At 42.0% G+C, this 15,473-nt stretch overlaps 1 protein-coding gene and 1 long non-coding RNA gene across 3 annotated transcripts in view; one reads left to right on the top strand and one right to left on the bottom strand.

The window, feature by feature from the left end:
- Positions 1 to 15,473, bottom strand: part of LAMA2 (laminin subunit alpha 2) — a 472,624-nt gene that overhangs the window by 418,761 nt on the left and 38,390 nt on the right. The window lies entirely within an intron of this gene.
- LOC141983990 (uncharacterized) overlaps positions 1 to 15,473 on the top strand; it is a 30,645-nt gene that overhangs the window by 8,443 nt on the left and 6,729 nt on the right. The gene's annotated exons all lie outside the window — the stretch shown is intronic.

Below are 15,473 nucleotides of genomic sequence, written 5' to 3'. Positions count from 1 at the left end.
AAACTAATGCTCATGTATTCACCTTATTTAATTTTATGTTATGGTGAATGCAAGCATTATATTTTAATGCTTATTGATGTCTTTGTCTGTTTTATAGCAGCTAAAATGATAGCCATCCTCAGCAGTGACAATGATATAAAGCGTCATTCTGAACTACAGATTTTGTTTCCAAAATAAGCCTTTGATGTCTTCTGTGCTTGTTATTGCCAATATCCTAGCACTTCAAAAGTGTTTTAGCTTTAACACAAAGTCTGTTTTTTTGACTAAATTAGAAAATATAATTCCAATGGTCAGGAAGACATGAACTCCAAAAAACAGACTGCCCGGTAACCATAAGGTTTCATGCACACAAAATATTCCCACTGAAGCAAAAAAGACAAAATTACACAGTAAACACTGGAGGAGTGGCATAACACCACAACAGTCAGCCAGAGACAATTTGGTAAATGTATTTTGTTTTTTCAAAATAATAGGGCAAGGAAAATTCATCTTAAATAAAACAGCTACGAATTTTCTAAGGAGATTTCTACTACTTCCTTATGGCATCTGCACTTCCAAATCCAGCCAGAACCAGAAAGTACAGAAATAGATAAATATTAAATTGTGGGTCAGAATGAAACACAAAACTTTTTCTAAACCTCAAAAAATGTTTGGTTCAAATTTAGGGTGAGGGTTATTTATTATTTGTAAAGTATCAATGATATGCTTCATGCTGATCAAGACAAAAATTAATGACAGACACTAATCCAAGGAATTTATAGTTTAAAAGACAGGCACAGTTGAGATAGACAAGACTTGATGGGAGATCGAGACAAATGTGTTAACTAAGATTTAGAGAGACAAGGTGGGTTAGGTAACATCTTTTTTATAGAACAAACTTCTGTTGGTGAGAGAGACAAGCTTTCGAGTTTCCAGAGTTCTTCTTCAGGTCTGGGAAAAATACTCAAGAGTGTCACAACTAAATACAAGGTGGAACAGATTGTTTAGCACAAGTAGTGAACATATATTTCAAGGGACCATTCAAGGTTAAGCAGCCCATTAACACCTCTCCAGTCATAGGAAAGAAGGGGGGAGAATCAGTTGGGGGGGAGTTGTTAGTGGGTTACAGATTATTGTAACAAACCACAAATAAGGCTGCGAGTCTGTCACAGAGGTCATGGAAGTCATGGATTCCATGACTTTTCATGACCTCCATGACTTCTTCAGCAGCTGGTGCTGGCTCAGGGGCTGTCCGAGCTGGGCAGCCCCTGGGCCAGCAGCAGCTGTTTGGGTGTCTGGGAGGGGCCTCAGTGCTAGGGGCAGGGGGTTGAGGAGTGCAGGGGGGTGCTTACCTCAGGTGGGGGGGACCCCGGCTCTCACTGGCATGGCCCTGCAGCTCCTAGGCAGTGGAGGGGTTGGGGGCGGGATCTCTGCGCTGTGCACTGCCGATGCCGCAGGGCCCACCCCCGCAGCTCCCATTGGCTGTGGTTCCCAGCCAATGGGAGCTGCGGCAGCCAGCGCTTGTGGCAGGCATAGCAGACCCCTCTGCCACCTAGGAGCTGCAGGGATGTGGAGCCGGGTAGGAAGCTCTGCCATCCCCGCCAACCCCCCTTCCCCCACACTAGCGGTGGTCCCGGGCCACCTCCCTCAGCACTTGCGGTGGCCCCACCCAAGTTTTAGTCACAGCAGGTATTTTTAGTAAAAGTCATGGACAGGTCACGGGCCCGTGAATTTTTGTTTACAGCCCATAACCTGTCCATGACTTTTACTAAAAATACCCACTGTGACTAAAACTTAGCCTTAATCATAAATCCAGTGTCTCTATTCAATCCCTGATTTTTAGTGTCTAGCAAAGTTATGAATGTAAGGTCCTAGGCTTGTCTTCTGAAAGTATTGTGCAGGTTTCCTTTGAGGACAAGGACTGACAAGTCGGACATGGAGTGTTTGCTTTGTGAAAAGTGTTCACCCACAGGTGATAGGGTGTTTTTGTCTTTCATCATTTTCCTGTGTGAGTTCATTCAAGAATGTAGCGATTGTCTGGTTTCACCCACATAGCTACTATTGGGGCATTTAATGCACTAGATGAGGTACACTACATATTGTGATACATATGTGTGGGATCCATGGATCTTGAAAGGTGTGCTGTAGGGGGTGTTGATCACTGTAGCAGGGGAGATTGGTCTGCAGTTTGCATCTGTTGTTTCGTCAGTGTTGGTGCTGCTTTGAGTTGGTGTCTCCTGGTCTGTGAGGAGCTTGCATCTGATGATGAAAGTCTGGGATTTAGAGACTTGTGTTCAGTTCCCTGCTCTACTACAGACTCCATGCATGACCTTTCAAAAGTACATCGGGCTTGTATTTACTGAAAGAGTTAGCTGACGTTATTGCAGTCAAGACAGCCTAGCTCAAGTGAGAGTGGTGTCCACACTGCAAAACAACAATTAAGATCCACAGATTGGATTAGAAGCCAATCAGTTGTTCTAACTTGGGCTGTAACCCTGTAGGTCAGTGGCTCCCAAACTGTGGCCATGGAGGAGTGTGGGGAGGGCACAGCCAGGTCGGGGCCAGCCCCCATGGAGGGCACGGAAGTAGAGCCATGCTTCCAGCCCTGCTTCTCCCCAAGACCAGCTCCGTCCCCAGCCTCGCTCCTCCCCCAACCCCGTTCAGCCCCAAGTCCTGGTCTGCCTCCAGGCCCAGATCTGCTCTGCTGCCTCATCGTCCCCAGATCTACTCTGACCCAAGCTGCAGCTCCACTCAGTCTCCAGCTGTGCTCCCAGCCAAGTTCTGCCCTCGTTCCCTCTCCACCCCCAAGCCAGCTCTGCCCCAGCCCCAGTTCTACCCCCAGCTCTACCTTCAGCCCAAGGTCCACTGCTGAGGAAGCCCTGGCTGTGCAGTAATGGAGGTGGGGGTGTGGACACATTCTGTTACTGGTAAGGGAGGGGGGCGTGACTGAAAAAGTTTAAGCACCAATGTTGTAGGTGCATCCCCATTATATTACTAGCTCAAGCATCAGCAGTACTCAAACTTCAAAACATACCTCCTGACAGGCCAGCTAGCTGACATTTAAAATACTACTTAACTTGAGCTAGTTATTTGTGTGTGTAGAGGGGAGCTGGTTTGGGGCTACATTCAAGTTATAGCCTGAGCTAACACTGCAGTGAAGAAAAGCTCTCTGTGCCTAGTTTTTTTTCTGTTTGGAAAATAGGGATTAGAGTACTTCCCCCTTCACAGGGGTGGTGAGAGAATAAATACATTAAAATGTCTGAGGCGCTCAACACCATGGTAATGAGGGCCATATAAGTACCTAACATAGAGTGTGAGATTAATAACAAGGGAAGTCAATAGCTGGGAAGGCATCAGATCAAGGGGACAATGGATGACCTGGATGTTCTGATTGCTTCTAGCCTTCTCAAAACTAGTGCAACCCATTCTTCAAATAGGTAATGAATTTTAGGATGTGATTTCCAAACAAATCCCCTATAGGATTAAGTAAAAGTATGCTTTGTAGCAAAGAGAATAAGTCTTTGCTTACTCAACACAGAATGCTGAACAGAGATCTGAAAATAATTAAAGATGAATGTCACAGTTAAAAGATATAAAGTCTGGGGGGAATTATTGCCTTAATCAGAAAAATAATTTTTTCTCCCCACCATGGGAACATTGTTAACTTAAACTGACACAGCCCTTCAACTCTACATTCATATATGCCTGTAATACACACAGATCATTCTTGATGTGGTTATCAAAGATGTACACTTCTGCTACTGAACAAGTCATCATTGCTGTGAACCATATAAGCCTAATTCACCATCCCAGTTAGAAATAGTCATTCATAATAGAGAGAGCCAACAGAATGCAAAATATCTCCTTATAAAGCCTACTAAGCCAAGTTTCCCCAGTGCGAAGGCGAATTCAAACATTGACACAATGCGTTATTACTGTGTATTATTTCCCAGCTATGACATTTTCATCTCTCTCTTTTTCTTTATAAATCATTGTCATATCTGCATGTACTACATGGAGGGTTGCCAACCCTCCAGGATTGTCCGGGACTCTCCAGTAATTAAAGATTAATTTTAAAGATTATGTCACGTGATGAAACCTCCAGGACTATGTCCAGCCAAAACTGGCAAACCTAATTACACTGCACAACAGTAGAGACAGATAGCTGCTAGTTAAGACTAGCATGTGAACCTCAACACAAGATTTACTCAACTTAGCATCCAAACATTTTGGGGTTAATGTAAAAATTGACTCCACTCAGAAGTTTTCAATTTCCCTTTCTACAGCAATGCCACACAGGCTGTCCCTTCCTCCTCCACTATGCCTCATTACCCAGCTCCAGGCAGGGTCCTGGCCATCTACTACTTTTCTTTGCTGTAACCATTGTGACAAATTCCTGGCAACCTAGAGCTATCTTTGTGGTACATGGCTTATTTCCTCACTCTGGGCCCCTGCTGTGAAAGGCTACTACAACTCTGCAAACCTTTTTCCTACTAAGTATCTTCCCAACCCCTATGCCAGGACAGTCTCCTGGCAATCCATTAGTCTTCCTATTCCCTTCAACAGGATGCTTCCTCCACCACCTTCACAAGGTGGCCTCCCCAATCTGTACACAGTCCCCATTACTTTTATTAACAAACATGCAACAGCCCAACAACTGTATCAGACCCCAAGATCAGCCCTGTCACCTCTGAATTCAGATTCTGCGTTCCTTATGTATTCCTCTATCAAGAGACAGATCATTCACTACAGGGCTCAAGATTTCCAGTCTAACACCTAGAGAACCTAGAGAGTACTGAATAGAACATGTGAGAGTTTGGGGGCCAAGCAGCTTTATCAAACTGAAAGAGTGCACTTCGGGGGGCAGAATGGGAGATTTCACTTATCCAAACCAGATTCAATTAGGATGAGGTTCAGGCCAATTCTTATTCCAGTCAAATCAGTTCACCCATGTCTAATCAGGTTAACTTTATCTGCTTTCCTACAGCACAGACTGTCCTATATCCAAGGCCAAACACACTCTGAAGTAATCCCTACTACTGTATTTACACTATTAATATACTTGGAGGGCTATACCACCAGCCTCCAGATCAAGAAAAGGGCACCAAGTGCACAATGCTCAGAGAGAGACCAAGGAAGCAGCAAATAACAAAATGATGATAGTAGGTGACTTCAAGTGTCCACATATGAAGCAGTCAAAGGCATAAAGAAGCAATTTCTCAACACTAAAATATTGCTTCTTAGAGCAGCTAGTTCTGGATTACGTGAGAAGAGAGACTAATCTTGACTTATCCTAAGTAACGTGCAAGCATTGATTCAACAAGTAACAAAACTTGAGCCAGTAAGTAATAGTGACCACAAATATGACTAAGTTCAACATACTAGGAGGAGGTAGGCTACCAAAAATTGTAACACTAAACTTTAGAAAGGGAGATTTCAATAAAAAGAGGAGACTAGTCAAAAAGGACCTAAAGACAAAAAAGTAAAGAAAGTAAAACCCTTAGATTTGGTATGGATATTATTTAAAGAAATGATTTAGCAAGATTCAAAGACGGATTGGACATTTATATGGATAACAAGAATAATGAGAGCTACAACAGTAAATGCTTTCTTAAATGGTTTTAATAAGGATATAAAGCACCATGCTTCCAGGCTTACAAACCCTAATTATTAGGTGTTACAAGGAGAGTCCCATGTAGAGAAGATTACCCATTATGTGCCTATTGGGGGGCTTCTTGCACTTTCCTCTGAAGCTGGCCAACAACTGGAGACTTAATATTGGACATGATGGACCTCAAGTTTGATGCAATAAGGCATTTCCTATATTCCTAAACAAACTGGAGTTCCATTTTGCTTCAAACTGCATGTGGCAGCTTCATTTAAACAAAACAAAAAACTGAAGTTAATTTAATACAAAAAGTAATAAAATCAGCACAGTGGTCCTGGTGTTATCTTGGTATTACACTCAGTTCTATTATGTGCCCATATTTTTAGTTTCTATGTGCTACACGTTTTTTTTTTTTACTGGTCATCTCTACATGCATTGTAGAATTTATCAGGGGAAAGCTAGAGATTTTGTCAGATGGGTAGGAAACAGTTGGGGCTTATGGCATCTTACAAGGCATGGGAAGCAGTTTGCATTTATGGGATGAATATGTTACCTGGATGTTTCTGCTAAAATAATCAGTAGTAAAATCATAAAATCATTCTTCTGGACAGGGAATCTATGAATCATGAAGGCTAAAATTAACTAGAGGGAGAAGGGGCCAATGAAAGCTTAGTTTCCATGGTAAAAATCTGTAGCATGTGATGGATTCTGTGGCAATCTTTATGGCGTATGCCGGTCTCTATATCAATGCAACACACCATCTCCCTGGTTCTGAGTCACTTGGAATTCCTACAAACTCATCATTTGGAGAGGAAAAGGAAAAATCACTTGAAAATATGATCCTCTTACATGTTTGCTGGCTGTGCTTACAGTTCTAACACGAGCCAGCATGATGGGGAACATCACTTTTTTTTCTTCTGCTTCTTCTTTACTCAGAGTAGCTCTGAAGGGTTAATGCAACTTGATGGAATAAATTCCTTAGTATCATATATCAGGGACAGATGTATATACATGTAACAATTTCCATCACATTAAAAAACAATGGCTGCATTATGAAAAAGTGACAAATTTATGAGAGGTTGGTTACAATGTTAACTGGACTAACAAAGGAGTTTGCAAAGTGTGGGTAGACACTATCTGGGATGGCTTGGCTGTGTTCTGACAGATTATATAGTGTTTTGTGAGAACTTCATTTTCTTTATGGACTGATTTGTATGGAATGATTACTAATAATGGAAGCCTTACTAACCTGTTTTGAAGACCAAGTAATTTGCATATCTAATTAAAGCAAAATTTCCCCATCCTTCCCCGACTCCAACACTTCATTGTACAGGTCAATAGGCACTTATGTTAGCAAATTAGGTAACTGTGCGGAAAAACAGCATCCATTTTATATATACAGGGCCACAATCCAAAAATCCTCCAAATCCACATAAAGCATTTGCAGGTTATGTTGGACTCCAAAAGAAAGTTTTTCAGAACAGCATGTCTGAGTTATATCCAACATAACTGCACCTGACAAATTGCAAGGTTGTTTGATTGCATGCTTTTATAGCTCTTGGAGTGTTAACCCCTAAACACTATCTACAGTTTCACACGAGCAAACTTTACAAGAAACAGCCATGTGAAACAGGCAAGTTGAATGTGTATCTCAAAAAATCCACAGGGAGATCACACATTGTGCAGACAGTTTAATTGTTCCCATTCATCTGCAGAGTTCCTTGGATAACAGATCCCTCAGGATTGTGGTTCTTTACTGAGACATTTTGTAGGGATGCATGGATATAATTACAGGCAAAACATTTCTGAATCATAAACTTGTCTTTAATTGTGTGTCTGTTTCCTTTTTGCTCAAATTGTATACTTTTATGCCTCTCTCACTCTTTGGCTGTCTGCTTTATTCCTGTTTGCTGCAAAAGTCTGGGGCAAGAACTATCCAATGTGAAGAACCATCTAAGTTGTATCACAGAAGCTGGTTTGGCAGTTACTGAGAGACCCTAATATTAGTATTTCACTAGCAAAGAAATACTATGAACAGAATACACCCCCCTCGCACCCACCAACAAGGTTGTATCTTTTGTACTTTCCAAATACTTGAGGAAGCATAGGCAGTAGGCTGGTGGGAATATCTACTAGAGGGTGAGTGTTTAATCCCTTCTCCTATCTGAACTTATTCTTGAACCCCCAACCTAAAGTGTGTCCTCCCAGTACTACAATAACGGTACAATTGTTCCATTTTTATAACATGCTGTTACTGACATTTATAGATTTTTTTTAACTCTCTTCAGATCCACAGACATGTGGTTTTCCTTTGTTGCTCTCCCCACAAAATGGCATAAACTGAAGAAGCTAATATACAGGAAACTAGTGCTCAGAAGATCGTGGGACTTGTATTAGGGACAAGTGTTTTACAGCAGCACTGTATGTAACCTAATGGAAATAAATAGGGATGTATTCTTTTCATGATATATCACTGGGAAATTGTTACCAACATCTCATAAAAAAATTAGAATGTATACTCTTTATTCATAGATACTAGATACTAAGGTCAGAAGGGACCATTATGATCATCTAATCTGACCTCCTGCACAATGCAGGCCACAGAATCTCACCCACCCACTCCTGCGAAAAACATTTCACCTATGTCTGAGCTATTGAAGTCCTCAAATCGTGGTTTAAAGACTTCAAGAAGCAGAGAATCCTCCAGCAAGTGACCCGTGCCCCATGCTACAGGTCACTTGCTGGAGGATTCTCTGCTCCTTGAAGACCTTTAACAGCATCTCCTTGAAGCAAAGAAATTCATGGTTTTCATATGTTTACCCAACCTCATCAAAATACTCCAAGTACAGTCATTCTGAGTACTAAACCTCTCTGCCAGCTCTTATTGCCTACAGCCACAGTGATTATTTTAACACCAAACAGCTGAAGTGTCTTTGTCTCTGTCTCAAGATGAATATTTTACCAAAACTGAAATTTGGCACATTTTAAATTATCTGCAGATAGCCAGTCCTGGACAAATAAGACAAAAACATTTGGGATAGATTTTTCAAAGACACAAATGGCAACTAGGTTCCTAATTACCCTCTGTGTCTTTGAAAAACCTAACACTGTGTGAATGTTTAATGTTTAGTGTTAATGTTTAATTTAAAATTTTGGCCATGCTCACGCTCTTTTTATGTTCCCTTCAGACAAATATTTAAGTGATCGTGTTTTACTCACATAAATGTCAACAGAAAACAGATTTCAAAGTTGAATGTGCAACTATTAATAGAACTCAATTTTAAATTCATGCCACTACTGCTTGCTTCCTCATCCAGTCAGGGATCAGAAACAACAACATATTATTCAGCCAGCCAGCCACAACAGACTTCAAAGAAGTTGAAGAAGCCAACCAACGCTATTCAAATAGCAAAATATTGTAGAAAACTGGTCATAGTCAATCCATGGAGTTAAAAACATGTAAAGGAAGGAAAGGAGGAAGGAAGGACTTTCAAGCAAATACATTTAAGGAAATCACAACAAAGGAAAATAATTTTTATTGATTATTTGCTCAGCTCTCAACACAAAACAGGCCTAGCTCAATAGAAGCCACAATTTGTCCTTTATAAAGGCATAATAGTTACTTCATGGACTGTGCAAGCTTTCCAAGTGGCTAATATGAATAAGATTAATCTTATGAGCAAAATCTTCCACTATCACCAACTGAAAGGGCCGTCAATGCACTGTTTTTATGTATCTCATGCAATAGCATAAGGCAGTTACCTGCGGAATGAATTCTCTCAACACAAATATCTACCTGATATTAATATTATAGTGAAAAAATGAGTTCTAATAAAATCATGGAGATCCTTCCTTGGTAGATTTGGCTATTTTCAAGATCTGTAACAACTGTGAAGACAGTAGCCAAATGTTGTACCCTCAGAAATTACATTCACAAGCAGAAACTCAGGTGAAAGTTAGTTCCAAAGAAAAAATTAATATCTGCTCTTTGGGAGCCATATAACTCTTTGAAGTAAAGGGCTGAGATCCTCAAAGATGTATTACACAACTGAACTGTAAGTTAATATGGATCACATCATCCAGTCATGAGGGAAAAAAATCATGACCAGAAACACATAGAGCATTATAGACAAAACTGGCTAAATGCAGATCTGGTGTAAGTTTAGTCAATTGAGATGAGCCCACTAAACCTGGTCTGAATTGCGTCAATAGCGGCTATAATCCTCATTGTGTGTTTCTAGCCATGCCACCTCTTAGTTATGACAATTTTTCCCTCTGTGTGATCCATGCTAAAATGCAATGCTTTACTCAAATGGCAGAATCTCCTACCCTGTGTTTGTAGAGCACCTAGCACCATGATACCTTGATCCCAGGTATCTTCTCCTAGCACTACAATAATACAAATAAATCATCATCATCTCTATTAAGAAGTAAACACATATGATAAGCAAACTTTTCCAAGCCTCTTGCAATCCTTTGCCAACAATCCTCGTATGCATTCATTGAAATATTATTTTGCCAAGCTAATGTGCTGTTTTTGCCAAAAGTAAGTTACCACTGCTCAAAGTAGCATTACTATTTGTTTTCTTCAATGAAAATTAATTATATTGCCAATTCCCGGCTATTTTGCTATCTGTGTTTCGTACAAGACAGTGAAGATGTTGGGTTACTCCTCACTGCTTGCTCTGACAGAACAATTACCAATTACCATCCAGCATTTTCCCATCAACTAGTTCTCCCTTTTCTACTTCTTCAATTTGATTCCTTATGATCTGTATGAAATTTGTTATGCTGCTCTTCAACCCCAGCTAAAATGAGAAATCTCTTTTCCTAGCCTGGGTTTAAAAATCTAACTGGGTGGAAATCTGTTCTGTTTCCACAGAGCCACAGAAATCAAATTAGCTGGAAAATGGAAATGTAATTTGCTTCTCTATTGTTCAGTCTGCAATAACCTGGTTTTTTAACAGAAAAAAAACCAAAAATTTTTGAACCAAAGCAGCAAGATTTCCACTCCATTCATCCTGTACATGAGAAAACATAATCTGGCCTTTTGTATGGATATGGATTACATCTGCTTTTAATTGGTCCTCCCAGCTTTCTCTATCATCTTTTATTTTACCCAGCAATAGACATTCAAACTCAGGATAAATCCAAACGGCAGTTTCAAGTCAGCAGCCTACGACACACCTGCTCTTTCTTCTCCGGGTTTGCCCTCGTTTTTATCCCTTAATCAGAATATTTAATAGAGTCCTCTAACAGGGTCTAATCAGGCTCTCATAGATATCAGTAGTAGCTTTGTCATTGACTTCAATGGGAGCAGGATCATACCCTTAAATTACTGGGTTTGTTATGTACCGTTTCTGCACTAAAACTATAAACCCACCTGTAGCAGGCAAAATAGAGTCATACTCAAGTCCCTGTGAGGAAAATCAAAATTAGGGGTCTCCTTTTGGGACCATAGCTGAAACGTCTCCGACTGGCATCCCACTTGGCCCGAAACATATGGACAAAGCAGTGAGAATGGAACACCACAGGAGCATTCTTGATGATTAGACAGAGAGGGAGGAAACGTGTCCTTCATGTAACACTCTAGTCTCTCCCTGACCTTCCACATCAGGCAGATGGATACTGTTCAGAGGCAATGCATGAAGCAGCTCTGTAGAGCCGGAGAGCAGTGAGCAAAGCTCTTAGTGCATTAATGTCCCAGACAATCGAGGACAGGTATAAGAATAACACTGCACCCTTTCATGCTTATTCAGGTCTCTTCCCACCACAATTTCCAGTTTTCTTTCTCTGTTCCTTTCCCCACAATCCTGCACTTCTCTGACATTTAATTTATTTTGAAGACCTCTTCCTTCAGTAAGGAATTCTTTATTTTACCTCTCTTGCAGCTAAGTTAGCACCAACAATTACAATAGCACATGTAAGTCATTAATCCCTTTGGGGATACAATTGCTTAAGCATTTAAGGTGATTCCTTGTATAGTTACGAGTTTCAGTGATAAAATGCCCCAGTTACATAAAGCTATTGTACCTTTTACTCACTGAGCACAGCATGGGTAGTTTGTGTAAACTGCAGAGATTAAAATGCAGTATTAGCAGCCAATTTGCCACTGGAAAAAATGCATACTGTACTTCATCATGAAAATCAGAATGCATTTGTTTCCCAGTTTTTGTAATCTTTTCCCTCCCCCTCTTTAATGCTTCATCTCATGTATAATAACCCATTTCTCCACAGAAAATTTCAAACAACCAACAGCTCATTAAGTATTTACACAAAATAATACAATTAACATTTCCATACATTTCAGAGTTGAGGGTTCTCTCTCAGCTAGGCCACTGGCTATGATATGTAAATGCCACCTAGATATTTTTTGAGATGGGTGTGAAGTGCTTAGAAAACAAGCAAAATGAGTTACTTGGGCTACTTCTGATTCTGAAGATGTGTTCTTAGATATTAGAACAGGATGTATTTGCTAAGAAGATACATTTTAGATATTTTACCTGGGATTGTAATTTACGCTGCCTAAGTAGAGGCAATTTTTAAAATCTCATCTGTACAGCCAGGGCCCAATGCTGCATCCTTCACTCACTCAAAAACTTTCAGTGGTTTCAATGGAATGTGAGCGTGTAAGGAACAGTCTCAGCCCTCCCCCAACCCCTTTTGTATATTGGACACATGTTGGGTTAAAGTGAGGGCATAGCACCAGGAAGGAGTGAAAACACTTACTGAAGTACAGAAACTGGATTCCTTTGTCAAATGTTGGACTTGCTTTGTGCAATGTTTCCAGTCTTTTCACTTGCAAATTCAAGCATAATGTCATGTTACATCATTTGCCAGAAGTGTGACAAACTGTGCATTGCAGTAACAGAAAGACATCTTTCCAACCCACTTTGCTGAACACTTGACAGCTGTTAAAAGAAAATACCCTCTCCCTCCCACAACAGAATACGCTGTTTTATTTAAAAATTCATTAAGCTTCTATATTAAAACCAAAAAGGAATGACAGAGTGTAATTCATGTAAAAATATATGAAAAAATCCTATTACTTATAACAGTCAATACTGAAATGAGGATACAGAGTTCATTTTTTCTTATGAAAAGCAGAGAATAGACTGTAGGATAACTTGTGACTTGGATGATTCATTTGCACAGGAAGGTAAGAAGCCTCCACTTAAAGATCAGTAAGAGCTACCGACTGAGGATTCAGGACAGGTGCATGTGCCCTCTTACTCTACATCCTCCCATGGAAGGATGGAGGAGGGACAGAGCTTTGGCGGTATCAGTGGTCCCAGAGTTTTGGGCACACCCCACAGAGGGACACAGAGGAACATTCGAAGGGCACACAGTGGGGCCCAGGCCAGCCTCCATGGAGGATGGGGAGGGAGCACCACCCAGCCTCGGTCTGCCTCCACACTAGCTCCAACCCCAGCCGCAGCTCACTCCAACCCCAGAGCAGCTCCACCTCCAGCTGCAGCTCCAATCCGCCCCCAGCCACAGCTCCACCTCTAGCCCTAGCTCCGCCCACATCCCCAGTTCTGCCCCCAGCTCCATCTTCAGCCCAAGCTCTGCTGCTGAGGAAGCCCTGGCTGTGCAGTAATGGGGGGGGGGCAGACAGATTCCATTACTGGTAAGTGGGGCGATACTGGAAAAGTTTGGCCACCACTGCCATATATGCTAGTCAGCATAGTTTAGCCAGCATGGGATGTTGTAATTCCTGCTGGCCTACAGACTCCCAGAGTGAGGGGGACGCATGAAGGGAACTGTGATTCTGAGTGCCTCCTGAGGCTGTTCGTGGGGTGGCACAGTTTATACCACCATTCCCTCCTCAGGGCTGTGCCTAAATACACAACCTAGCCCACACATATAAACAGTAATGCAAAGAATTTCACTGGTTGTGAGCTTCAGACCCAAATGTCAGACACACATCCATAATGTTAGGACATTAATATTAGAAGACATAAAGAGGACGTCAAAGTGCAGCATCTGCTGTGCGCAAATAGAACAGGAATTCAGCCACAGATTTGGAAGTTAGAACCTTTCACTAAGGACATTCTATATTAAGATTAAAAACATTCCAAACCTTAAAAATAAGCACTCTCATACACAGTGACCAAGCCAAGGAGAGGCTCCTTAGTCCTAAATACCCTGAAATTGAAATGCAATTACTTCCCACATTTATTGAACATTATGTTGTTGCTGTGAGATGTTTTGAAGAGATTGTGCACTGCAGGCACAGTCTCTATGCTTTTCTTGCTTTTATGCACCCCTGCTATGATAAGTACCAGCGGTAGCAAAAAGACCACTCCCAACTGCCAGACACAGAACATGTGCATATTTGTGTATGTGCCCATGCAAGCCAAAATTGTAATGTTTCTCTGTTTCTTTCCCTTTGTCCTTTTCCTAATACCCAAGAGGAAACATCTTTACAGCATTATCTCTGCCAATCCTGAGATAAATGTGGCCTCCCTTTTCTGGGATTGCAGGTACATTTACATATGCTATCCTCTTCCCACCTTCCTACCTGTTCTCCATTAACTGGCAAAGAGTGTTAACCATAATCTAATCCACACAGCATCTGGGTTCTGTTTCACATGTGACTGAGTGCCGGGCTGGTGCTGCAGCAACATGTAGGCATTCACGCTACAGAAAAGCCTGATTCCACTGTCTTTTAGACAACAGCATACCATTTATCAGGTCAAATTTCACTGGTCTAGCTGGATACAATTTTGGTAAATTTAGGGTGAGCAAGGAAATGCTGCTAAGTTGCCAAGTAATTAAATGATGGATAAGTGGGATATTGTCAGTAGGGCGCAGCAGCAAAGAAAGCAACATGAAAACTTTAAAAATCTGCAAAGCAGATACTGCAAAGCAACAAGACAAGAGTCTTGTGGTGAGGTGTAAGTCTGAACAGAGTAGCTGCTGTTCCAAACCCAGTTGTAAATATAGCAGAGACAGGAGAAGTTTTAAGCATGATTAATAAGGGTTAATTTATCAGGAGCATATATTGTAGGAGGCCTAGTGTGAAGCACTGAATCAGTCCCTTTACTACAAGCAGGGTCCAAAACCAAGGCCACTAACTACACGCAGCAGCATACAGCCGTTTCATTTTTAACCTCCACCCTAATTCCACTGTATAGGGCCTGTAAGCAATAGTCGTTTGTTACTATATAACAACATCAGTATTATTTAGAACAGGAGTTCTCAAACTTCATTGCACCGTGACCCCCTTCTGACAGCAAAAATTACTTCACGACCCCAGGAGAGGGCACCAAAGCCTGAGCCCACGCGAACCCTGCTGCCCCAGGTGGGTTGGGGCAAAACCCAAGCCCCACCACTCCAGGCAGTGGGGCCAAAGCTAAAGCTCAAGGGCTTCAGCCCCAGGAAGGGGGCCTGTAACCTGAGCCCCACCGCCCAGGGCTGCAGCCCTCGGGCTTTGGCTTTGGCCCTGGGCAGTGGGGCTTGGGCTTCAGCCCCAAGCCCCAGCAAGTCTAAGCCAGCCCTGGTGACCCCATTCAAAGGGGCTCGTGACCCACAGTTTGAGAACCGCTGATTTAGAATAACAGAAATGGGAGATCACTGTGCAGCTCCCCCCAGGACACAGACTCAGTGGTGAGGCTGCACTCAACCCTAACACAGCGCAAGGACCGGTCCTGCCCTAGAAGCATCCCAGGGCATCTCATCTGTGCCAGGTGAACCAGGTGTGGGCAGGCAGTCTCAGCAAGGCAGGATCCAAGTGTGGAGGGGCTTAGTGGGGGGGATCCAGGTGTAGGTTGAAAGTGTTCTGTGTGGGGAAATCTGGGTGCGGGTGTCTCAGTGGGGGATCCCGGTGTGGTGGGGATCTGGATGCACTGGGGCTTGTTGTGGGGTTCTGGGTGCAACAGTA

Source organism: Natator depressus, chromosome 3 (genome assembly GCF_965152275.1).
Source record: "Natator depressus isolate rNatDep1 chromosome 3, rNatDep2.hap1, whole genome shotgun sequence".
Taxonomy (NCBI): domain Eukaryota; kingdom Metazoa; phylum Chordata; order Testudines; family Cheloniidae; genus Natator; species Natator depressus.
This window is presented reverse-complemented; position numbering and strand designations above follow the sequence as displayed.